Here is a 27,712-nt window from a genome sequence, read left to right as displayed (position 1 = left end):
CATCAGTCACCTGAGAACTCATTTTTAATGTGGAAGCAAGTCATCCTCGGTTCCGAGGGACTGCCTAAGAATGATTCTGGAGATTTTTGCAAGTAAAATGATCAGTAAGGACTTCATTTTGATGAGTATTTAAAAGCAGCACCCGATACAGATTTGTTCAAGTTGGCGTAAAGTAAAGGAAGAAATGAGAATAAAGAAACTGCAACAAAATAAAAAGTGTAAAACATCTCAGTTCCACATAACAGTTGATTCAGATTGAGCGTGAGGTTGAATAAAGAACACATGGCTGTTTTTTTTACTAGACATGCACCACATGAAATAATTTTTAAAATGCTGTTAGCAAAACACAAATTCTCATGGCTTTTATTCTATTTTCACATTCAGCACATTTTGCAATGTGTTTTCTTGCTTTGACAAAATAAGTGGGATTCAAAATTACTTCCCCACTCACCCCTCGTAACGAAAGAGCACCATTTTTCACAGCTTTTATGAGCCACTTGTAAAAAGCAGTTTCCTTTATTATATAAGCTGTTAGTTGGCTAACATACGATTCTAAATCCCTTCCTAGCAGCCAGAGCCTAATGCCAGACTGGTAGCTTTATGCATTTATGTTTTACTGCTACACATTCTGCTCCTTTCATAATGGTTGTCTGTATCACATTAAAAAAAGATAAAATAGAGAGCAGGCCAGTTAAAGGATCTGCTGTCAAAATCTTAATGACGCTCACTGTCGTATTCAGTAGGGATACATTGGAATATATATTGGACTGCATTTTTGCCACTGTATTTCGGAAAGAGATTTCACCTCCTTTGTTTTCAAACACACAATGTGAGCAAGTTCTTGTCTCATTGAAACACTCCATCACATCACCTGCCTGTGTTGATTTTGTAATGAAAGTATCACTCTGTTTCTCTGGCTCTTTATCCAAGCACTTTTTTCTCTCTCTCTCTCTCGTGAAAATGGTATCTCTGTAATAAAATGGATTTTCAGAAATAGATTTTGTTTTGTGTGAATAGAAAACTATACTTCATATCTGGTGGAAGTTCTGAAGTCAAAATGAAAAGCATTAGCAGACAACAGAGGAGTGTTCTTTTCAGGTTTCTGTTCGGTTACCTGTCAGTAACTATTTCAGCTGACGTGGGCTGTGATTCTATGTGGCTCTGAAATGGGAACAGCTGGGCAATTAAAGCATGGGTGATAGCCAGGTTCTTTCATCATCTTAATATATCCTACTCCAGATTAGGACCTCTAATTCAGGCACTGCTGACTCTGTTCCATCATTGGGCTTGGGAGGGAGGAACTGCAGGAACTGTAATGCACCCAGGTCTGGGCTTGAAGGGGCCCAAAGGAGCTATTAATATCTCTGGAGTTGTTGCAGAATGCTCAGTTCCTCGATGACGGTTCCTGCTGTTGCCCTAATGACTGGTTCTGCCGAGACTCCCAGTGTGCTCCAGGCTGCTGGAAGAGCTGTGTTTGTGATCGGTAATTTATGACAATATAAGTGGGAGTTCTTTAGCCAGCTGCCTCGAGTTTCAAGTGAGTATGAGTGTACGGTACACCGGGAATGAAATTCCTGCCTTTGCTAATTTTAGCGACAAAAAGAAGTAGACAGGAGAAAAAAAAGTAACGGCACGGAGATGGAAAATAATATTCACCCAAGCTCAGTGCTATACTGGCCATCCCTACCCCTTAATGAAAAGTTTACTGATTGGCAGATTGTCTTGGGAGTGTACTGATCAGCAAATGGTTCTTTTCTACTCAAATTTTATGTTAGATTGGGTTTGATATGTACAGTAGATTTATGGACCTATAGAATCTGACAGTTCAGCAGAGAAGAAGTCCATTTGGTGTATTATGCCTGTGCTAACTCCACATTGGAGTTATCTACTCTAATCCCACTCCCCTGCTCTGTTCCTTTAGTATTTTTCATCTTCAAGTATTTAATTCACTCTTAAATGTTGTGATTGACTTGACTTCAATTATCATTTATGCCAATGTATTCCATATCCGAATAACATTTTACATGAAAACATTTTTTCTGACCTCCCCCATCATATTTTTAATACTAATCCTAAACGAATGTCCCCCCATCACCAATCCACTGGCCAATGGGAATAATCTTTCACTATTTACTCTCTCAGACACTTTCAAAACTTTTAATACTTATATTAGACCCCTTTTAACTTTCTGTACTCTAGTGAGCACAGACCCAGTTTTTTTTAAGTCGCTCTTCATAACTATGGGCCTGACTTTGCGGTCGGAGGCTTCCCGCAGGCGAATGCCTCCGAACTGCAAGAAAATTACGAACCTACCTGATGGTCCCGGAGGTTTTGTAGACTTGCGCTCCTGGGCCTCCAGGCGTATGCCTGCGTAGAGGCCCACGGATCCCAGGGGCGCATACGGTTTGCAAGCATCCCTGGGATCACGTGGGCCAGGCGAACCAATTAGAAAGGGGGATCCCCATTGTGCTTACAGCGATTACATTTACGTACGGAATCCCCATAAGCTTAATAGGAATCACCTAAAAATGACAAATTTCTCACAATTCAAATAAAAGTAAATCATTACATGTTCAAAATTAATTAAAATACAATTAAATTAAACATTTAAAACAAAAGTTTAATTTTTTGAAAAATAAATTAAAATGTTTTAAAGCGGCTAAAAATAACCTAAACGAATTTTAAAGTTTTTTATGTTTAAATAATGAAAAAGAAACTATCTTCATATTTATTTGAACCCTTACACTGGTAAAAGAAGGCCATGGGCCTGCTTTTACCAGGCGTGAGAGTTTCACGGGCATTCGCTGGGCAGTAGTTGGGCAAACAGCCCATCTCTCCGCCAGCGAATGTCTATTTCCCAGGGATGTGGTGGATCTGTCAAGCTGACACTTGACAGATCGCAAGTTCCAGGTTTTCATGCGTGTACATGGTCATAGGCCCCGGAAAATCCAGGCCTATGTCTTGTTATCCCTGGTAGTGGAGTGGTCATGTTACTAGGCTAGTAATCTTGAGGCCTGGCCTAATAATCCAGAGAACGTGAGTTCAAATTTTGAATATGAATTCAGCTTAAAAAGTCTGGAAATAAGGTGCCAGTAAAAGAGACCATGAAGCTGTCGGATTGTTGTAAAAACCCAACGTTCACTACTGCCCTTTAGGGAAGGAAAACTGCGGTTCTTATCTGGTCTGGAATACATGTGACTCCAGTCCCACACATAGAAACATAGAAGGTAGGAGCAGGAGTAGGCCATTCGGCCCCTCGAGCCCGCTCTGCCATTTAATGAGATCATCATGGCTGATCATCCAAATTAGGTACCCTGTCCCTGCCTTCTACCCATATCCCTTGATCCCTTTAGCCTCAAGAAATATATCCAACTCCTTCTTGAATATATTTAATGAATTGGCCTCCACCGCCCTCTGTGGCAGAGAATTCCACAGATTCACCACTCTCTGGGTGAAGAAATTCCTCCTCATCTCAGTCCTAAATGGCTTACCCCTTATCCTTAGACTGTGACCCCTGGTTCTGGACTCCCTCACCATCAGGAACATCCTTCCTGCATCTAGTCTGTCTAGTCCTGTTAGAATTTTATAAGTTTCAATGAGATCCCCTTTCATTCTTCTAAACTCTAACGAATATAAGCCTAATCGACCCAATCTCTCCTCATACGTCATTCCTGCCATCCCAGGTATCAGTCTGGTGAATCTTCGCTGCACTCCCTCCATGGCAAGAACATCCTTCCTCAGATAAGATGACCAAAACTGCACACAGTACTCAAGGTGTGGTCTCACCAAGGCCCTGTACAACTGCAGCAAGACATCCTTGCTCCTGTACACGAATCCTCTCGCTATGAAGGCCAACATAACATTTGCCTTCTTAACTGCCACACACCAACATGGTTAACTCATAATTGCCCTCCGAAGTGACCTGGCAAGTCCCTCAGCAGTTCAAGAAGGGCAAATAAGGGTGGGCAATAAATGCTAGCCTTGCCAGCGATGCCCACATTGTGAGAACAAATTTTTCCATGGCTCCAATATTAGACCAGAATTTGCTGGGGAAATAATGGCAAGTTAAATGAGCACACCATTATTAGTGAGTAAATAACCCAGTAATTTGTGGTGAGTAAGAGATACATCGTGAGATGCGAATCACCACAAATTGTTGAACGATTTGCACAACTCCGATGCACCACAGCCTTGTGAAAACGGCAGCTCACCATCAAATTGTTGAACTCTATGTTGAGTCCAGAGGGCTGTAGAGTGCCTAATCGAAATTTCAGATCATAACAATTTCAGATCATAACCTCGGCCCCTAGCACATATATATATTTCTTTTTTTTATCCACACTTTATGTTTGGCCTTTTTGTCTTCCCTCCCACGTGGCGGCTGTCCTTCATTCTGCCAGCGCAATTCACACTTCATCTAGAGCCATCCTTTATTCCTTAACCTGTCCCATCACCACCTCCTCTCACCTTGAATATCTCTTAATGTCTCTCAATGTCTCTTAATCTCTCCTGCTTTCTATCCTATCACTGACCTTCCCTTTTGTTCTTTCATCCCCTCCCCCTTTTCCCAGCCCCTAAACTTGCTTTTCATTTCCTGCTTTTTTCCAGTTCTGATGAAAGGTCTTCGAACTGAAACGTTAACTTTGTTTCTCTCTCCACGGATGCTGCCTGGCGTGCTGAGTTTTTCCAGCATTTTCTGTTGTTATTTCAGATTTCCAGCATCCGCAGTATGTTGCTATTGTACTAGCTACTTCTTGCCAATCCAAGAAACATCCATTTATGCCCAGTCTCTGAATATGACATTGTTGCAGACTGCAGCCATAGAATCTACACATCACAGGTCTAAAAATTGAGCCCACACCTAGGTTCCCTAAACCTTAGCACTGGGCCTGTAGTTAGAGTGATCTCTTCGCCGGGAGCAAGCGGAACCAAGTGCAGGCAGTGCAAGGAGCACACGTCAACCCAGGCACCCCACCCACCCGCCCCTTCGGCCGCCGTCTGCTCCACCTATGATAGAGACTGTAGGTCCCGCATTGGACTAATCAGTCACCTGCGAACTCATTTTTAATGTGGAAGCAAGTCATCCTCGGTTCCGAGGGACTGCCGAAGAAGAAGAGAATGATCTCTAAAGATTCTAAAATTCTAACTTCTTCTTGTAACATGACAAACAGCAACCCGCCATCCTATAACCTGACAGTGGATTTGCAACTTTTATTTTTACAAAGCCTTGCCTCCTTCAGACAGCCTTTAATAGATTTGACTAGCGTCATTTAATGTCAGGATAAAAAGGACAAACTGTGATTGCTGTTACAAGAGAAATGCAGGGAACAGCACCAACCGCTGTACATGGCCTTCTTTGATCTCACAAAGGCCTTCGACACTGTCAACCGTGAGAGATTATGGAATGTCCTCCTCAAATTCGGCTGCCCTCAAAAGTTTGCCACCATCCTCCGCCTGCTTCATGACGACATGCAAGCCGTGATCCTGACCAACGGTTCCACCACAGACCCAATTCACATACGAACCAGGGTCAAACAAGGCTGTGTCATCGCACCAACGCTGTTCTCGATCTTCCTTGCTGCAATGCCCCATCTCACCCTCAGTAAGCTCCCCACAGGAGTTGAGCTAATTTACAGAACAAACGGGAAACTGTTCAACCTCCGTCGCCTCCAGTCTAGATCCAAGGTCGTCCCATCCTCTGTCGTCGAATTACAGTATGCAGACGATGCTTGCGTCTGTGCTCACTCGGAGGTCGAACTCCAAACCATCGTCAACACCTTCACCGAAGCGTACGAGAGCATGGGCCTTACACTAAACATCCGTAAGACAAAGGTCCTCTACCAACCTACCCCCGCCACACAGTACTGCCCCCCGATTACCAAAATCCACGACAAAGCCTTGGACAACGTGGACCACTTTCCATACCTCGGGAGCCTACTGTCAACAAGGGCAGACGTCGACGACGAAGTCCAACACCGTCTTCAGTGCGCCAGTGCAGCCTTCGGTCGCCTGAAGAAGAGAGTGTTTGAAGACCAGGACCTCAAACCCGGCACTAAGCTCATGGTCTACAGAGCAGCAGTGATACCCGCCCTGCTGTATGCCTCAGAGACATGGACCATGTACAGCAGGCATCTCAAAGCACTGGAGAGGTACCACCAACGCTGCCTCCGCAAGATCCTGCAAATCCATTGGCAGGATAGGCACACCAACGTCAGTGTTCTTGCTCAGGCCAACATCCCCAGCATTGAAGCTTTGACCACGCTCAATCAGCTCCGATGGACGGGTCACATTGTCTGCATGCCCAATACGAGACTCCCAAAAGAGAGCCCCAGGTGGGCAGAGGAAACGCTTCAAGGACACCCTCAAAGCCTCCTTGAAAAAGTGTAACATCCACATAGACACCTGGGAATCCCTGGCCCAAGACCGCACAAAGTGGAGGAGAAGCATCCGGGAAGGCGCCGAACACCTTGAGTCTCTTCGCTGAGAGCAAGCGGAAGCCAAGCGCAGGCAGCGCAAGGCGCGCACGTCAACCCAAGCACCCCACCCACCCGCCCCTTCAACCACCGTCTGCCCCACCTGTGACAGAGAATGTAGGTCCCGCATTGGACTCATCAGTTACCTGCAAACTCATTTTTAATGTGGAAGCAAGTCATCCTCGGTTCCGAGGGACTGCCTAAGAAGAAGAAGAAGTAATTTGAAATGAAAACAGGAAATGCTGGAAACGGACAGTAGGTCAGTCAGCTACTGAAAGAGAAAGAGGTATTAATATTTTGAGTGGGATCCTTTTTCAGAACCCCAGTTAAATGTCAGGAGGACTTGGCTAATGTTGAATATGAAAGTAAAATGTATTAGTCTAATATTTAGTGTAAAATTAATCTATCATGAAGTGCAGTACAAAGTTTCATTGTGTTGACTGATGTGAATTTAAAATGAGTTTGCGCAATAAATTATCTATTAAATTCAACGTTCTTAGAATGCAGACTATAGAATTAGTAAACACTGGACAGCACATCTACCAATGAAATGTAAATTAATTGAATGAGGCCATGTGTATATGCAAACCTTGTGTGTGCCCTGAGAGATATTTAAATCAATTACTTTAGCCTTGAAATTTCAACTGTGTGATATTAGTTTCATGAATGTTTAATACATTCCTATCAAATTGTTTTGTCTACTATTTAAATGCAGCAGTAACCTGTTTATTCTGAATACATTAGCACCCCTGTTAAAATAGCAGACAAAGGAATTTCTTACCAATGAGTTAAGTATTTGTACACTACCTTTGTATAGTGTAATTTCAACTCTTAGTGTTAGGACAACATGAAGTGTCGATTTCTTGTAGCATAAAGCAAACTTCCAATTAATTAATTTTAATATTGTGGCAGAGCCACCAAGGGGTTCTTATATTGTTGTACATAATTGCCTGTAACAAAGTCAATCGGTATCTGTATTCGTTTGCTGCATGTTAACAGCACGGTCTCTAAAGGGTTAAGACCAAGCGCGATGATGTCATCACGTGGGTCACGTGACGTTCCCCAACGGCGGGAAACGTGATGATGTCATGACGTCAGACTGAGGAGCCTCCCCTCTCAGTCCTCATGGAGCCAGCTTTAAGCAAAGACTTGTGTTTGAGTTCTCCTGTGTTTTTGAATGTTACTTCCACCAGTTTGCATTAAACATCGTTTTGGTTAGCTGATTGCCTCGCTCTTAGTAATTTCATCAGGAATTCACGAATTCCTACAATATGTCCTTTTCACAAAATCTTGATGTGTAAATTCATCAAGATTTTAGGATAGAAGTCTCACAAGTGAGTACTTTCTTTGAAGAAAGATCTATAAAATGTACAGAATTTGACTTATTGATGAGAAGCTGGATGCTGAAACTGGGTTTGTACCTAAATCATAATTTTGACCCTTTCCCCACCTACCCGTTGATGCAAGCAACAGAAACCTTTCAGAGGGGGTACACTGCCAGTCACACTTTCCCCAGCCACCTTTCAGCACATGCATGAAGGAGCTATGACCTAGATCTGTGGAGGAGGTAGCTTGACTCACAATAGGACAGCTGGGTGCTTCACTCTTCTTATTTTCTTATGGTCAAACTGCATGTAAACACGAACCACTGTATTCAAGTCACATGGATGTTCAACAATTGGGCTTTGAAACAAGAGTTATGCAACAGTACAAAACGAACAATCATTTTTTTTTCTAATGAAGACAGGAAGCCCATCATTCACAGAAGAATCACAGAAACCTCACAGTACAGAGGCCATTTCGGCCCATCGAGCCTGCACCAACACATATCCCACCCGATCCCTGTAACCCCTACACCAACACATATCCCACCCTATCCCCGTAACCCCATGTATTTAATCCCCCTAACACTAAGGGTCAATTTTTATCATAGCCAATCAACCTAACCCGCACATCTTTGGACTGTGGGAGGAAACCGGAGCACCCGGAGAAAACCCACGCAAACACGGGGAGAATGTGCAAACTCCACACAGACAGTCACCCAAGGCCGGATTCGAACCCGGGTCCCTGGCGCTGTGAGGCAACAGTGCTAACCACTATGCCACCGTGCTGCCCTCATTGTTGAGTTTTCCATTTTTGAAGTACATTTAATGAAAGATTTCCCCCAAAATTAAAGTGCCTATATAAATAAGGGTAATTTTATGAATATCGACAATTCAAATGCATTGCTGAAGATTTCTGAGCTCGTTCACATCTGAATTTCTGATAGGCCCCTGTCGTTGGGGGAGGCTCCCCACTGACACAGACTCGTAAAATTACCCCTATAATTTGAAACATACAAACCGGAACAAAAAAAAGGATACATTAACATGAATTCCCAAATGGCAATCCAGACAGAAATAAGTACAGAAACTTTCAGTCCTGTTTAAACCAAAACCCACAGTTCCATCTGTACTGAAAGTAAATAACGAAAGGAATGCCCAAACAGATTCAGGCGAGACAGAATATATCCAGCTGCTCAGGGATCAGAACACAAAATCTCACAGTACAAACTAGAGCCAACCTCAAAATCTCTATGGAGTTATAAACAGTGAGCACAGGCTCCATTTTAACCTAAATCTTGGACTAAGTCATTAGGGCAATGGTCTCCAGTCTCTGCAACTGCCACCCCCACCCACCCCCACAACTGCTCATATATAACCATTGATTCTCTGCTCAAACCAAGACACCAGAGGTGACAGGATATTTTTCTGACTGGACCAGTCTACAGATAGGTAGATCACAATGGCAACTCTGCTTGGTGCCACATGACTGGGATGCTATGGGCTGGATTTTGTCAATGGGGACATGATGGAGGCGGGACTCCCACTTTTTGGGTTGTAGTCCCGCCTCTGTCGACTTGTGGCCAACCCACACTATTTTCCCTTGATTGACCTTGTTAAGCCCGCCCAGCGGGCTCAGCAGGCCAATTAAGGGACTCCTGGTTACAGGTGACGTCAGTGATTGACATTTCATCTGTCAAGAGCTTTTGACAGATGAAAAATCAGCGTTTGACAGCTCTGTGAAGCTGTCAATCACTGACAATCTGTCTTCTAACTTGAGTCCTTCTACTCAGACTCAGTTAGAGATCTCTCCAGACCAGAAAGCAGAATGCTGTAGCTTTTGACATTTCAGCGGCCATTCTGCTTTCTGTGCCGGTGAACTGAGGGACTCCCGAGAACTGAAGGAAGGAAGCCTGCAGGAAGAAGTAAAGGTAAGTAAAACTTATTAAAACACTTTACACTTACCTCACACATTTACCTCTGCACACATTCGCCCATCACTCACCTGCACAACAGACATCTCAACCCCTCCAACCCCTTCAGACCGACGGTCCGCCTCGCTAACTTGGCGTGGTTTGGAGCCGTCGGGAAGCCCACACTTCAGGGCTAAAAATAGGGATTAGGCAAAAAACTGCCTGTTAACTACCTGTTAACAGGCAGTTAATTGGCACTAATCCCCTTCCTGCCTTGGGGAGGCGGCTCCCAGCACAGGTCGGATACCCGCCTCCTGGGACATTGGCACGGAGGCGGGTTGGGGGCGGGATGGGTTCCTGCCCCCCGATTCTGCAATTTTCCCACCACTCCTGCCTCCAAACCCGTCTCCACAGGGCTTGGAAATTCAAGCCCAATGGGTTACAGTATAGAGTAGGCTATTAATGGGGATAACAGACCAATATCAATTAGGATCTCATAACAAGAGAAGATCAAGATCCCAGTGTAAACTTGAACAACAACAACAACTTGTATTTATATAGCGCCTTTAACGGAATAAAATGTCCCAAGGCGCTGCACAGGAGTATTTTAAGACAAAAAATTTGACACCGAGCCACACAAGGATAAATTAGGGCAGGTGACCAAAAGCTTGGTCAAAGAGGTAGGTTTTAAGGAGTGTCTTAAAGGAGGAAAGAGAGGTAGCGAGGGTTCAATTGTATGGGGCACATAGGAAGGTCCAGAAAATGTGTGACTTCTCTGCAACCTCTCAAAAAATATTGGAGACTGTGGGGTATCAACAATTAAGAAAGTTTGAGATGTACAGGAAAGTCTTTTTTATCCGGCACCGACGGGACCGGTGTGGTGCCGGTTTATCAAAAAGTCCGGATTACAGAGAGGTATAGTAAAAGATACAAGAGCCCCGTACACAGCAACATATGCAGGCTTCCCTGTTGCTTAGCAACAGGTGCAGGAACCCCGGTTACATGGCCACAGATCCAGGAACGGCCACTAATATGAAGTAAAACTTACCTGAACCTACTCCTGAATTTTGCCGGTTAACAGAGATTTCCGGTTATTTAGGTGCCGGTAAATCGAGAGTTTCCTGTAATATATCCTGTATAACATTTTAAGCTGGGCTTCTTGAAGGTAATTACCCATCGTCATGGTTTAGAAGGAATGTATAGCCTCCTACTGTTAATTCAAGATACTCACTCACATAAAAATACATAGAAGTTACAACATGGAAACAGGCCATTTAGCCCAACCAGTCCATTTTGGCATTTACCGCCCATCAGAGCAAATCGCAGACCAGTCCCAGTGCTTCCTTGACTGAATTGCTGCTAATTGGGTTCATGGAAATGAAGGTGGAATAAAACCAAGACTCCAATTTCTCCTCAGCTGGAGTGAAAGTAATGAACTCCCCCAGCATAGTAGGTAGTCACACAGCCTTAGCAAGTACCTGGAAACTGCTTAGAAAATGATGTATCTGAGGTACCAAAAATTGTTCACGCTTCAGTGTGATGTTGTCCTTGAAAGTATATTATATGATTATAGAACTGGGCTAATAATTGAGAGATTTTTTTTTCATTTTAAAGAAAAATCAAACATTTCCAAAATGTATAATGGAGGAGCAACTTTCCTTTCTTTGGGCAGCAAATGCCTGTTCTGACAATTTACAGTGTGAGCAAAATCCACCTGTTGTGTGTCTCAAGTTGAAACCAGTGGTTGCCAGTCTGCTGCTCCTACTGGCTATTGCAGCGCTCCGTGAAACAAGAAAACGGGAGGCAAAGTATTCCGACCCAATGAAAAGCCTGTGCCGTGTGCTTCAGATCACTGCACATGTGCAGTTCAGATTTTTACATTTCTTCTTGTATCCTCGCCATGGAGATACCTGGTTACGCTGTTATTTATTGGAGACTTAAGCCTCCAAGGTGATTTATATCCATGGATGAAGTGTCAGACTTTAGACCTACGGTTTTATCTGCTTTACCCTGGAGATTTACACACTTCCCTTCAAAACATATAAATCATCACAAAGACCCATCATGGCTTATGAAGTAAGCTATCACGCTATAATGATAATTTGATGCTTTAGGAAGATGAGCAGCAATATGTGTTAGCTCAGGAATTTTATGCCATGTATATTTGTTACATTTCATTACTGGTCTGGACTTTTTCAACTGAATAATGAGCATAAATAAATACAACAGATGAACACATGTTAACGTCAATATTAATAACACCTGGATTTTGTTCTTTATTTTCATTTCTGTCAACAAAAAGAGTAATTTATAATCAAATAAATCCACCAAGGAGGGGTCGGTTAGATTGAGAACTGTTAAAAGGACAAGAAAGGTGTTGCTCCTCCTAGGAACCTCGTACTTAACATGTCTGAGCTGATGTGTCGTTTTGTGGATCTCAAATTACAACAGCATAAAATTATGAATATGAAAATCTGCATTAATACAAATGTTAATCTCGCAGCAAATGTACATTTCTGAGGTATTTAGCGAACTACTATTTGAAGTCAATGGTGATAAGGGCACCGTCTTGTTGGTCAGCGCACGCCATCCTAATAGATAACACAAGACTGTCAAAATGTGTTTTCTATAGTGAACTCTGTGACAGCGTACAAAATGATGGTGGCCAATGTTAGCACTACTGAAGTATTCTAAAGGCATTGCTGAAGTTCCGCAAAATACCATCAGGTAACTGGGGAAGAAGCTGCAATAGATTGCGGCAGATGATGGGGAACACTTGCAGATGACATTGTTGACCAAGATCATTGACAACCTGATGTGTGATGACAAGTGGATGGACCAAATATCGTGATTGCATAACTGGGCACAGACTCGGTGTGCTTCCCTGACAAAGTTCCAAGAAGAATTCAAGAACTGCTCTCTATAACATGTGGCTGCCCAGATGAGCAACTCTGGTGACTATCATTGTTTGTGATGAATAACAAGAAGATCTGTTTTTAATACGCTGTTTGGCCATATGACTAGAGGATCATTAAAAGGTTTGTTCTTATACACAAAGTGATTACTAGCTTTACTGGTGGAGCCTTACATTCTCATTTAAGCATGTAAGTTCGAATAGTCACCTCAATTCACATTCCAGGGGTGAGATTATCCCAGTTAGATGGGGCACTTCATAATATTGACATGCCCCATGGATACAGAGTCTGAAGGGGTGGGAAGCTTGGCAGGGATCCTCTCCTATACTGTGGAAGTGGGCCATCCTGAGCTATTATTGACAAAGAGGTGGCTTAGAATAACCAATTCTCTCAACTGAAGAATCATATGGTGACAGGGAGGCATCACAGTGAGGATATAAAAAGGATACCATATGGCTTTAATACAACATTAGAAACAGCACAAGTTTATTTCATCTTCCTCACAAGTTAAAAAGAATTGAGTGTTCTATGGATGGATATGGTTTTTCCCATTATCCAGTGACATGGGCGAGAGGCATAAGCCATTTTTAGGTTCGTGCTTCATTTCAATATGATGGCTGGGTTGTCGGTGCTACTCACGCTGGTTATTGGCAGCTCGTACATTGGGGAAAGGGAATTTGGGCAGGAGTGATAAAATTTAAAGGCAGCCTGCACCTTTTAAAGGGGAGATGCATTTTGTCTGTGCCTCAAATGGCTGAGTTGAGTCAAAATGAGTATTGCGAGGCCCGCAAGATTTTCTGACAGGTCCTTGTGGAGGAGGTCAGCAGGAGGAATGATGTCCTCTTCCTGCCTGATGGAAGAAGGGTGCCACAAGAAATAACCCAACAATATGGACAGAGGTGGCTAAGCAGGTAAATTCATGCAGCATTGCACTGAGGACCTTGCAGCAGTGTAGAAAAAAAATTCAATGATTTGACCATATCCATTAAGGCAAGACTCCTATTCACAGCGCTCTGCCCAGCCCTGCACCATTGTGCTGCAGCCTTAGTGCTCATGAGCCTTCTCTTCCCCACTTCCCAACCCTCTCTTCAATCACATCATACTTTATTGCAGCTCCTTCAGCTGCCATTTGCACACTCTGAACCTGCTACTGCCCTCACAATTACTGCCCACACAATTTCTGCCCTCATTTCCCCACACCTGCTGCTTCTTCCTCTCACCATCTGAACTATGCTACCCTGCCGCACACAACCCTTCAACAGGCCACACACTAACACACTTTTTTTTGTTTTGTAGGACAAGCTGGTACACAATGCAAAGGAGCAGACTCACACAGGAGGAAGGCCACCATCAACCCAAGTGCTCACACCAAGGGAAGAGACTGCCATTGATGCAGTGTGCAGAGGGCGAGGTCAGAGGAAAAATCCCACTGGGTGTTTGGCCATCTTACCCTTGTTTTCTCTTCTCACTGAACTCTCTCCCTTACACACCTGGGTCTACACAGAGTGCCACTCATCCGCTACTGCTTACCCATGCCATTAATTGCTAACCGTTGTCCTTCTTGCCTCTTTTTAGGTCCATAACAGGTCCCGGCCAGCCACAGCAGAGGAAGAGGAGGACGGTCCTCTGGAAGATGAACTGATACTCGCTCTCACCCTTGCAAAGGACCAACTCAGAAATCAGCACTCTGCATACTGTAGAGTCAGTTAGAGGGGTTTGCACTGAACATGTGAGCAGGATCAAAGGTAGGGGTAAAGGACGGCCCTGGAAAGTACTCTCCGGAGGGCCAGCTTGCGTAGAAGGCAAAGATGAAGACTTACAGGGTACAGCCTATAAAAGAAGAACTGCTCAATGTATTGCCTGCCAGGGAGCTTCCACACCATGTCGAAGAGTGTCCACCTCATACATGTGTGAAGTCCTCGCACGTGGCATTGAAGCAATGCAGTCAACCATGGACCGTGTTGTCACCTCCCTGCACGCCACATGGTTGCAGTCACCTCCGATAGAAATTACAGCACAGAACATGGTCATTCAGCCCATTGCACCTGTGTTCATGATAGTTCTTCAATTGGAGCTGTCTACTCTAATTCCCTTTTCCTGTCCTTCCCCCGTATCCCTTTATAGAATCATAGAAGGATAAAACCCTTAAATTGTTTGTTTTGAACATTTAATGGAAATTACAATTGTTTGCTCTGTAGACTTTCTCTTGCAGCTGTTGATATTTTTTTTTAGATTTTTGTGATATAACAGCATGCAGTAATATATTTCCACTTGTAAGCTGTCAAAATGTACAAGTTTGATTTAACGACATTAACAGGCTCCAAGGCATGTGTATACAGTGTTGGGGTTTGTATCGTGGCAGTGATTGTTTTAGTACTTCACTGTGCCTCACACCACAACAATCCCTTGTGTGACAAACCCTCCTGAGATAAACACAGCTTGGAGTTCATTAATGTCTGAACCACATGATCTCCCAACATTATACTGAAATTTCCAATCATCAAGTACAGTTCAGGCCAGGAGCCTGTGTATTGGTGCTGTATATTCCCTCAAACATTCCACAATCCCATATGATTATTACTTAATTAAACTATTCTGTATTGCAACGGGGCAAGGGGAAAATTTTAACAATTAGACAAGCAAGCATGCCTATTGTAATTCGAGAAGAAAAATTATTCAACAACAGCAACAACAACGACTTGTATTTATATAGCGCCTTTGACGTAGTAAAACGTCCCAAGGTGCTACACAGGACTATTTTAAGACACAAAATTTGACACCGATCCACATAAGGATAAATTAGGGCAGGTGACCAAAAGCTTGGTCAAAGAGGTAAGTTTTAAGGAGTGTCTTACAGGAGGAAAGAGAGGTAGCGAGGCGGAGGGGTTTAGGCAGGGAATTCCAGAGCTTAGGGCCTAGGCAACTAGAAGGCACGGCCGCCAAAGGTTGAGTGATTATAATCAGGGATCCTCAAGAGGGCAGAATTAGAGGAAACATAGAAACATAGAAGATAGGAGCAGGAGTAGGCCATTCGGCCCCTCGAGCCTGCTCCACCATTTAATGCGATCATGGCTGATCATCCAAATTCAGTACCCTGTCCCTGCTTCTCCCCATATCCCTTAATCCCTTTAGCCTTAAGAAATATAACTCTGCACGCTAATCTCTTATGCGGAACCTTATCGAAAGCCTTCTGAAAGTCCAAATACACCACATCCACTGGTTCTCCCTTATCTATTCTACGAGTTACATCCTCAAAAAATTCCAGTAGATTAGTCAACTCCTTCTTGAATATATTTAATGAATTGGCCTCAACTGCCTTCTATGGTAAAGAATTCCACAGGTTCACCACTCATCTCAGTCCTAAATGGCTTACCCCTTATCCTTAGACAGTGACCCCTGGTTCTGGACTCCCCGACCATCGGGAACATCCTTCCTGCATCTAGTCTGTCTAGTCCTGTTAGAATTTTATAAGTTTCAATGAGATCCCCTCTCATTCTTCTAAACTCTAGCGCATATAAGCCTAATCGACCCAATCTCTCTTCATACGTCATTCCTGCCATCCCAGGTATCAGTCTGGTGAATCTTCGCTGCACTCCCTCCATGGCAAGAACATCCTTTCTCAGATAAGGCGACCAAAACTGCACACAATACACAAGGTGTGGTCTCACCAAGGCCCTGTACAACTGCAGCAAGACATCCTTGCTCCTGTACTCGAATCCTTGCACTATGAAGGCCAACATACCATTTGCCTTCTTAACCGCCTGCTGCACCTGCATGCTTACCTTCAGCTACTGGTGCACAAGGACACCCAGGTCTCGTTGCACTTCCCCTTTTCCCAATCTATTGTCGTTCAGATAATAATCTGCCTTCCTGTTTTTGCCACCAAAGTGGATAACCTCGCATTTATCCACATTATACTGCATCTGCCATGCTTCTGCCCAATCACCCAACCTGTCCAAATCATACTGGAGTTTCTCTGCATCCTCCTCACAGCACACACGCCCACCCAGCTTTGTGTCGTCTGTAAACTTGGAGATATTACATCTAGTTCCCTCGTCTAGATCATTAATATATATTGTGAATAGCTGGGGTCCTAGCACCGATCCCTACGGTACCCCACTAGTCACTGCCTGCCACTCGGAAAAAGACCCGCTTATTCCAACTCTTTGCTTCCTGCCTGCCAACCAGTTCTCTATCCAAGTCAGTACCTTACCCCCAATCCCATGTGCTTTAACTCTGCACGCTAATCTCTTATGCGGAACCTTATCGAAAGCCTTCTGAAAGTCCAAATACACCACATCCACTGGTTCTCCCTTATCTATTCTACCAGTTACATCCTCAAAAAATTCCAGTAGATTAGTCAAGCATGATTTACCTTTTGTAAATCCATGTTGACTTTGTCTGATCCTATCACTGTTTTCCAAGTGCTCTGCTATTACATCTTTTATAATGGACTCTTGTATTTTCCCCACTACCGATGTCTGGCTTACTGGTCTATAATTCCCCGTTTTCTCTTTACCACCTTTTTTAAATAATGGGGTTACCTTAGCTACACTCCAATCCATGGGAACTGTTCCAGGGTCTGTAGAATTTTGGAAGATGACCAGCAATGCATCTACTATTTCTAGGGCCACTTCTATACGTACCCTAGGATGTAGATTATCAAGCCCTGGAGATTTATTGGCCTTCAATCCCATCAATTTCTCTAACACCATTTCCCTACAAATACTGATTTCATTCAGTTCCTCCCTCTCATTAGACCCTATGTTCCCCGACATCGCTGGGAGGTTATTTGTGTCCTCCTTTGTGAAGACAGAACCAAAGTATGTATTTAATTGGTCAGCCATTTCTTTGCTCCCCATTATAAATTCCCCGATTCTGACGGCAAGGGACCTACACTTGACTTCCCCAATCTTTTTCTCTTCATATATCTATAGAAGCTTTTACAGTCAGTTTTTATGTACCCTGCAAGCTTACTCTCATACTCTATTTTCCCCCTGTTAATTCATCCTTTTGTCCTCCTTTGCTGAATCTTAAACTGCTCCCAATCCTCAGGTTTGCTGCTTTTTCTGGCTAATTTATATGTCCTCTCCTTGGATCTTATGCTATCCCTAATTTCCCTTGATAGCCATGGTTGAGCCACCTTTTTTGTTTTATTTTTAGGCCAGACAGGGATGACCAAATTCTGTAGTTCATCCATTCGATCTTTAAATGTTTGCCATTGCCTAGCCACCGTCAACCCTTTAAGTAGCATTCCTTAATCCATCCTAGCCAACTCGCGCCTCATACCATCGTAGTTTCCTTTATTTAAATTCAGGACCCTAGTCTCTGAGTCAACTACTTCACTCTCCATCTTAATGAAGAATTCTATCGTATTATGATCGCTCCTCCGCAAGGGGCCTCGCACAACAACATTGCTAATTAATCCTTTCTCGTTACATAATACCCAGTCTAAATGGCCTGATGTCTAGTTGGTTCCTTGACATATTGGTCCAGGAAGCCATCCCATATACACTCTAGGAATTCCTCCTCCACAGTATTGTTACTAATTTGGTTAGCCCAATCTATATGTAGATTGAAGTCACCCATGATAACTGCTGTGCCCTTATTGCATGCGTCTCTAATTTCCCGTTTAATGCCATCCCCAGCCTCAGCATTACTGTTTGGGGATCTGTATACAACTCCCACTAACGTTTTCTGCCCCTTGGTATTTCTCAGCTCTACCCATACAGATTCCACTTCATCAGAGCTAATATCCTTCCTTACTATTGTGTTAATCTCCTCTTTAACCAGCAATGCTGCCCCACCTCCTTTTCCTTTTTGCCTGTCTTTCCTGAATATTGAATGCCCCTGGATGTTGAATTCCCAGCCTTGGTCACTCTGGAGCCATGTCTCCATAATCCCAATTATATCATATCTGTTTACATCCATTTGCGCAGCTAATTCATCCACCTTATTATGAATGCTCCTCGCATTAAGACACAAAGCCTTCAGGCTTGTTTTTTTAACACTCTTAGTCCTTTTAGAATTATTATTTACTGTGGCCCTGTTTGATTTACACCCTTGATTTCTTTGCCTTCCACTTTTGCTTTTCTCCTTCCTGTCTTTTGCTTCTATCCTTGCTTCCCTTTCCTCTGTCTCCCTGCACAGGTTCCCAACACCCTACCATTTTAGTTTAAACCCTTCCCAAGAGTACTAGCAAACACTCCCCCTAGGACATCAGTCCCGGTCCTGCCCAGGTGCAAACTGTCCAATTTGTACTGGTCCCACCTCCCCCAGAACCCGTTCTAATGTTCCAGGAATTTGAATCCCTCCCCCTTGCACCATTCCTCTAGTCATGTATTCATCTGAAATATCCTTCTATTTCTACTCTTACTAGCATGTGGCATTGGTAGCAATCCTGAGATTACTACCTTTGAGGTCCTAGTTTTTAATTTACCTCCTAACTCCCTATACTCAGCTTTTAGGATCTCATCCCATTTTTTACCTATATCATTGGTACCTATATGCACCACAACAACTGGCTGTTCACCCTCCCCCTCCAGAATGCCCTGCAGCCGCTCCAAGACATCCTTGACCCTTGCACCAGGGAGGCAACATACCATCCTGGAGTCTCATTTGCAGCCGCAGAAACACCTATCTATTCCCCTTACAATAGAATCCCCTATCACTATAGCTCTCCCGTTCTTTTTCCTCCTGTCCTGTGCAGCAGAACCACCCATGGTGCCAGGAAGTTGGCTGCTGCTGCCTTCCCCCGATAAGCCATCTCCTCCAACAATATCCAATATCTGCTTGAGAGGGGGATGGCCACAGGGGACCCCTGCACTACCTGCCTGCACCTGCTACTCTGCCTGGCGGTCACCCATTCCCTTCCTGCCTGTGCAGCCTTTATCTGCAGTGTGACCAACTCCCTAACTGTGCTATTCACGATGTCCTCAGCATCGCAAATGCTCCAGTATGTATCCATTCACAGCTCCCACACCGCAATGCGGTCTGCCAGTAGCTGCAGCTGGATACACTTGCCGCAAAAATGGTCGTCAGGGACACAGGAAGTGTCCCTGATTTCCCACATAGTGCATGAGGAGCATGCCACAGGGCCGAGCTGTGCTGCCATGACTTACCCTTTAATTAATTTGAATTAAATTAAATCAAATCAATACCACTAATTACACTACAATTAAATGATATACTCAAGGGCCGTTGTTTACTAGCACTCCCTGCTACACAGCAGAGACCTTAGAAACTATAAACCACCAAATTAAGACCTTCTAAACCTTATAAACTATTAACCTCAACTGTCAAACTATAGCGTAGTACCTGGCCGTACTCACCCAATCAGCTGCGTCCCCTGCGCCGGTGTCACTTTATGTACTGTGACATCAGTCTCAAATTCTGCTGCTGCTCCCGCTGCTCGACTAGGCCTGAAAATCACTAACCTTTATTTTCACCCACAGCAGCTGCTCCCTCGCAGGTCCGCTGCTCCCGCTGCTGCCGCTGCAGATATCTCGAGGGAGTGGGGGGGGTTCTGGTGCTGAAGGAAATTACAGAGATAGGAAGCAGCGAGGCATTGGAGGGATTTGAAAACAAGGATGAGAATTTTGAAATCAAGACGCTGCTTAACCGGGAGCCAATGTAGGTCACAGCTCTGTTATCCAATAAGTAATTCGATTTGTTTTTGTAGATGGTTGATTTACTCCCGTTGTAAGCATGGCTTTATTTGAGGAATGGCTGAATTTTGAAGAAATCATGCATTTGCTGTATTGTAGCTGGCTCACAGGTAGCAAGAGCGAGCAGAAATCGCCATTACCAGGACAGATAGTGGGGACTCTGGGTAATAATAATGCCGCCAACTGCAAAGTGAGCAAAACATCACTTCACTGAAAAATTAAGGAACAAAGCCAAGGCTCAACCGAGGGGTTGCCTGAAAGTTAAATTGTCTGCACGTGGTGCTCGACGAAAAAAGTGGAACTCTTCTGGTCACCTTTATTAGACCAGGTCCCCAATGGCACTTTAATCACCTTGGTTCAGATTTTTCTTCCCTAAACATGAAACCACACCTTATGGAAAAATGTGGAGCTGAGCCCTGCTTTTATCTGTATGATAGACATTGGTTTAAGTGGCTTAGATACAGGTTTAATATCTGCATTCATATATGAAAAAAGGCCATTTGGACAAGGTGCTGGGAGCCTGCCAACACCTATGGAACCCAAGAATGTGTCACTACTTTTAGGAAAGGGATGGAAAGGGGAGACAATTGGATGGAAAATAATTATTTGATGGATGAAAAAATCATATTGATGCAAGAATTATTTGTAAACAACTATTCAGATCAAATTTTAAAATAGCAATACAATAAAAGGAACATCAATCCTTACAAATTAACAGTAAGTGGATACTGCCAGCAAATCATACTGTTTGTTTTGAACGTGCAATGTTTTAAGTGGAGGGTACAGGTGCCTGTATATAAAACACAAATGGCTTCTCATTTAATGAAAGAGTGCACCTGATTGGTTGGCCATGGTGTAATGATGCACGTCACCCATCACATTATGAGGCCAACAAGCACCAACATCTGTAACTAGAGGGGATCACTCTCAGCAGAAGATTGACCTAAGTAACTGGATACAGCATGTTGTAGGGGTCAACAAAGACATTCTTGTAAACAGCACCAGAAAATGACAATTAAAAAGTTTGTGAAAAATTAGTGTTTATCCAAAAAAATTTTTTTTTTTATAAACAATAAGAAATTTCATACAAATTTCATGTGTTGTACAATCTATGTAATTCTATGTAATTCATGATGTGCCTACATTACAAGTTCATCATAAATTGCCACATAATAGGCTTGCCAACAAAGTTGAAGCCAATGGAATAAAAGGGACAGTGGCAGTGACATGGATATGAAATTGGCTAAGTGACAGGAAACAGAGAGTAATGGTGAATGGTTGTTTTTCGGACTGGAGGACGGTATACAGTGGCATTCCCCAGGGGTTGGTACTAGGACCACTGCTTTTCTTGATATATATCAATGACTTGGACTTGGGTGTACAGGGCACAATTTCAAAATTTGCAGATGGCACAAATCTTGGAAGTATAGTGAACAGTGAGGAGGATAGTGATAGACTTCAAAAGGACATAGACAGGCTGGAGGAATAGGCGGACACATGGCAAATGAAATTTAACGCAGCAAAGTGTAAAGTGATACATTTTGGTAGGAAGAATGAGGAGATGCAGTATAAACTAAAGGGTACAATTCTAAAGGGGGTGCATGAACAGAGAGACCTGGGGGTATATATGCACAAATTGTTGAAGGTGGCAGGGCAGGTTATGAAAGCGGTTAAAAAAGTATACGGGATCCTGGGCTTCATAAATAGAGGCATAGAGCACAAAAGCAAGATGAGCCTTTATAAAACACTGGTCCAGCCTCAACTGGACTATTGTGTCCAATTCCGGGTATGCACTTTAGGAAGGATGTGAAGGCCTTAGAGAGGGTGCAGAAAAGATTTACAAGAATGGTTTCAGGGATGAGGGACTTCAGTTACGTGGATGGACTGGAGAAGCTGGGGTTGTTCTCCTTAGAGCACAGAAGAGTGAGAGGGAATTTGATCGAGGTGTTCAAAATCATGAGGGGTCTGGACAGAATAGATAGAGAGAAACTGTTCCCATTGGCGGAAGGGTTGAGAACCAGAGGACAGAGATTTAAGGTGATTGGCAAAAGAACCAAAGGTGACATGAGAAAAACCGTTTTTACGCAGCGAGTGGTTAGGATCTGGAATGCACTGCCCGAGAGGGTGGTGGAGGCAGACTCAACCGTGGCTTTCAAAAGGGAATTGGGTAAGTACCTGAAGGGAAAACATTTTGCAGGGCTACTGGGAAAGGACGGGGGAGTGGGACTAGCTGAAGTGCTCTTGCAGAGAGCCGGCACGGGCTCGACGGGCCGAATGGCCTCCTTTTGTGCTGTAACCATTCTATGATTCTATGATTCATACTTACTTTGCTGATGGCATTTTGTGAGACACTGAGATCAATTGAAAGCCTCAATTTAACTGCAGCAGTTTGTATGTTTTCTGACTTTCATAGTACCACTCGTTTCTTTAAAATTCTTCACCAACGCCAGGGTGTGGCTGATAGTTGTGGTAGTTCCATAATACACCAGCAGGAGTCCCCAGAAGTAGAATTAAAGCTCTGTTGGTAACATCAATTCAGAATATTGCTGCCTCAAATTTTAGCAGGATTAATCATCGTGTCACATTGTAATGTGTGCAGGACTGGGCTCCTTAGAAAATAATATTCACAGTAATTTAATTACCTTTATCAATTTTGCTTTGTATTTGCAGTTTTAAAAATATATTTTCGCTACAACTCTCCTCCCTTCTCCCTTTGAGCATTGATTCCTGCTACAGTACAATTCTACATGCACCAGTCACCTACCTTGCGCAAGTGGCCATTCTTCATGTATGAGTCTAGACAGTCAGGACTGGAGGGTTATTCAACAAGCCAAGTTCAATACTGTTTTTTAATATTAGCCTTTACATTTATGCCTTTTTAAATGTTGCAAGGAAGTAAGTCTCCAGTTGGGCAATGAGAGAATTGAACAGGAATATTTTAAAATAGAAAACCTTACAGGTGTCCTTATGGTACTGTGCATTAGTGCACTGATGCACTATAGCATGGCAAGGTATGGCTTCACCTGTTTAGTGATTCTCTGCAGAGTGATGCGAGTGTCTGGGAGGGTCAGGTATATCTCTAGAGGGAGAGGAAATTACAAGACACCTGCGTCATCCGTATATCCCTCTTAGCTGCAGGTTTAGGAGAAAGGTTGACAGAGGTGTGTGAGTAGATTGCCTGCCTGCCTCCAGTCAGAGAGTGCCGTGTGGCATGAGTATATATAGACCTGCAGAGATGGCAGAAATAAGGTACAGCATAAGGAGGGAAAATATATAATCTGTGTAGGATTTAAGTTAAACATGTGAAAATTGAATTCGGTTTTTGATGAAGGAGATTTTGTCATCTTGTTAAATGACAAAAACACAGCAGTTGTTTGGCTTTATATTTTTTGAAACAATACGGTTTCACACTCCTGCACACACTTATTTATGTAACAGACATTTTAGGAACGGTAGTGTTTGCTGTGAACATCTGTCAATTTTCTCACTTGTTAACTCTCTATGAGTTTCTTCTTGGATATTTTCTACTTTTGTCATTGACCAATAATATTGGACCAAACCTTCTCCCACCCCCCACCCCCCCCAACCCAGATTATGACCCACTCACAATGCAGTAAAAGAAACTGTTCTGAGGTACAGTTGCAGTGACAGTTTCTCACCCACTCCACTATATGCCTAAAAATAAACATTATCACATAATTAACAATTTAAAAAATCACCTTCCAATCACTCTGACCTCTGCCCCCTTGATGTGATGGTGCAGTATGGTTACCTCCAAGACGGACACACAAGTTGCAGTAATAAGGCCTCCCCCCCCAACATCCAGGAAACACAAAGGCCCGGATTTTGCGGTCAGTGGCGAACGAACGGATCTTGCCATTCATTACACTCACAGCTGCCCGCAGCTGCTGAGCGGCAACTTACTGCCATCAGGCATCTGATACAGCGCGGCGCCCTCTACAGGGGATCTGGGGCCTGTGTGAACAGGGCAAGCAACAGCGTGTCTCCTCAGCCAATCAAATTGAAGAATCCTTACTGAGACATGCAGAGTCTAAACCAGGAAGAGTAAGTTAGAATATTTAATTCAATGTAAAATCATGTAGAGAAAGCAAAACAAAGAGAGGGAAAGAAAGATGGGATTAAGAGAGAGAGATAAAAGAGACAGAAAGAAAAAGTTTTTAAAAATGTTTATTTTAATATTTAATTGTTAAAAATCTCCAAAAATAATTAAAATCTGAAGGAATGAGACTCCACTCTTATAAAAGTTAATTTTCAGTGCCAGAGAGGTTGTTTGGCAGTACTTAAGACTTATGCTATTAAAAACTCACTTACACTTGAATGCACCAGCCCTAACTTTTTCTGGTGTGTTTACTGGGTAACTAGTGGGTAAGTACCGCAACTTCATGCCCTTACATTGATTTCAATGCCGAGTCTATCGGTGAGGTACAGGTGTAGCATCAGCTTGTGGAGGAGCGGGGCAACTCAGACATCAACTTCCTGATTTCCGTGTTTTACTGCGCATGTGTGGACGCCAGAAGTTGCTGTCCGATTTGCTCCATTCTAACGGCGAGTGCTGATAGCCTCACTGTTATTGTTACCGCAAAATCCGGGTCAGCGTTCTGCAATGGAACCACTCCAACCTCAGTTTCACAGGCCCAGAGCCACCCCAAGTGCCCCGGTCTCCATACTTGCCCCGATGGATTTAACAAGAGACAAATGCAGGACTTCTGAGAAACAACACCGCAACACCATCGGGAACGGTAACATAGTGGTTATGTTACTGGACTAGTAATCCAGAGGCCTGGACTAATGATCTGTACGAGACGTGAGTTCAAATTCCACCATAAACAGCTGGGGAATTTAAATTCAGTTCATTAAATAAAAAAGCTAGTATCAATACTGGTGACCATGGAACTATCGGATTGTTGTTAAAAACCCATCTGGTTCACTAATGTCCTTTAGGGAAGGAACCCTGCTGATCTGACTTATATGGGACTCCAGACCCACAGCAATGTGGTCGACTCTTAACAGTCCTCTGAAATGGCCTAGCAAGCCACTCAGTTATAAAAAATCACTACACGGAACAGTGGTTCAAGAAGGCAGCTCACCACCACCTTCTCAAGGGCAATTAGGGATGGGCAATAAATGCTGGCCTTGCCAGTGATGCCCACATCCCATAAACAAATTAAAAAAATACACAGGCTGGGCACAGGTAACAACGCATGGCACACGCACCCCACACCCCAAACCACTCATAAGCATGTTCACTGGTGTATTTATATATATTTTGGTTATATATCTAACTAGAAAGGCTAACACTAATTCAGGCACCAGTTTCTTTAAATTAATACTTTTGCAGAATCAAAGACTATTCAATTTTGCATGGAATTGCACATCTGTTGAAAAAGGTAAAGGTTTGATACAAGGCTGTTAAATTGTAAGTCAGAAAATGGCTGCTGTATAAACAGTGACACATAATTTAAAAAAAGCTTTTATTTTCAAGTTTATTAGGAATAACCTAACGCACAGCGCTTATATTGAATATATAGTGGTCGGATCACAACCTCATAAAGAACTGCTCAATTCTCAATGAGTGGGTTTGGATGTGAGATTAATTGTTCAAGCAGCACTATTAGGTTCAACAACAGATCTTGTGCCCAAGCCCGTGAGCTGAAAACTGTCTGCTTCTTCACGAGACGGTGCTCCTAATCCTAATCTTTTTCAATGTTCCTTTTTTGTTTTTGCATAGGTAATTGTTCCAGTCATGAAGAACAAGCATAGTCGTGCCACTGGGGACCATTGTTTGAGCCACGAAGAATAGCAGAGCAATACAAGGATTCGCTGGTGGTAACCATGGTGAAATGACAGCCTGTATTGTATTCAAAAGCAATATCTTACAGTAGATACAGTGAAATAAATTTCCCCCTCTTAAGCATTTTCTCAATTCTTCAGTTATTTTCCCCTTCTTTTAGGTGCCTGATAGCACGCTGAAAAGGGAATAGACCTGTTCCTCACCCTCTTCAAATCTTCTCTGTAACTGACTGTCTTAAATTACTGGTCGGTTTCCTTGGGCCATTTGCTTTTCCCTTTGTTCCTGTGGAGAAGCAGCCATTTTTCACTCCGCGCCTCCGCTTGTTCTGATTATTTAACTGAGATCGCAAACTCGCTGCACAAGTAATTGCACACAACAGAGCAATATCATGTTCTTATCGCTCAAAAAGTGCACCATTTAGCCCGGTGTTTATGCCCGTTCAAAGCAATAGCAAGAGAAATAACAAATAGAGAGAAGTATTGTGATTTTTTTGGAAAGCTGGCATAAGTTTCATTCAAGTTTCATTTTGATAACAAAGAGGGCAGCACAATACAAAAGCACAGTAAGGTAGAGCCAGATAGATATAAAAGCAACCTAAGCAACCGTCAGTGTTTCATAAGCTGTGTTACTATAGATCTGCCATATGCCATATGCCTCAAAGCACTGGAGAGGTACCACCAACGCTGCCTCCGCAAGATCCTGCAAATCCATTGGCAGGATAGGTGCACCAACGTCAGTGTTCTTGCTCAGGCTAACATTCCCAGCATCGAAGCTTTGACCACGCTCAATCAGCTCCGATGGACGGGTCACATTGTCCGCATGCCTGATACGAGACTCCCAAAACAAGCGCTCTACTTGGAACTCCGACACGGCAAGAGAGCCCCAGGTGGGCAGAGGAAACGCTTCAAGGACACCCTCAAAGCCTCCTTGAAAAAGTGTAACATCCCTGTGGTGTATGTAACCGTTCCACCTTTAAGAGAACTATTTTAAGAGATGCACTACTTTATCTTGGCTGCTGTATACTGTAATACCGGTGGTGACCACACCGGTATATAAGTGCTGTGTAATGATTTATTGGGCAGTTCAGCCTGACCTCCGACTAGTAAAGACCTGTTGAATTTACTCTTGTGGTCTGTGTGCAGTGATTCTTATTAACAATAACTAGAACACACAGACTTAACAGTGGCGACGAGGACGATCTTACCCTGCGGCAGAGATATATCCAAGGCAGTTTAACGGGCGTCGAGAAGAGGCATCCGCCCTCATCATCCTGCTGAGAAAAGACTCGGGTCTGAAGAGCAAGGAAGAATCCTGACACGAAGCCTTCCATCAGCAACAGGCAGTGATCATCCCTTCTATCACGGTGGTGGGTAAGCCGATCAGCGACGAGCAGCAAGTCGGCCACGTTGGCTGTGAAGTAGGGGAGGGAAAAATGGAGGATATAAGGGTGGAGAACTCGACCGTGGCCGGGGAAAAGAGCCGGACAGAAGTCGGGGCCAGAGGCGCTGAGACTGGGGCAGCGTAAGGCACGCGAGCCGCGGTGAATGCAAACGCAGCCGGTGTAAAAGACCGGGCTGCAAGCGGGCTGGGAGACGCAACAGCGTCAAGAG

General features: G+C 43.6%; 1 long non-coding RNA gene across 1 annotated transcript; it reads left to right on the top strand.

Annotated features, from left to right (window-relative positions):
- On the top strand, nt 1–27,712 carry LOC147101766 (uncharacterized). Its single transcript, XR_015073354.1, has 4 exons — nt 1–1,537; nt 14,199–14,368; nt 20,078–20,255; nt 26,040–27,712. It is a non-coding gene; the product is annotated as an uncharacterized LOC147101766 (long non-coding RNA).

This window comes from Somniosus microcephalus, chromosome 23 (genome assembly GCF_052327205.1).
Source record: "Somniosus microcephalus isolate GS21.2 chromosome 23, FLI_Smic_1.0, whole genome shotgun sequence".
In the NCBI taxonomy this organism is placed as follows: domain Eukaryota; kingdom Metazoa; phylum Chordata; class Chondrichthyes; order Squaliformes; family Somniosidae; genus Somniosus; species Somniosus microcephalus.
This window is presented reverse-complemented; position numbering and strand designations above follow the sequence as displayed.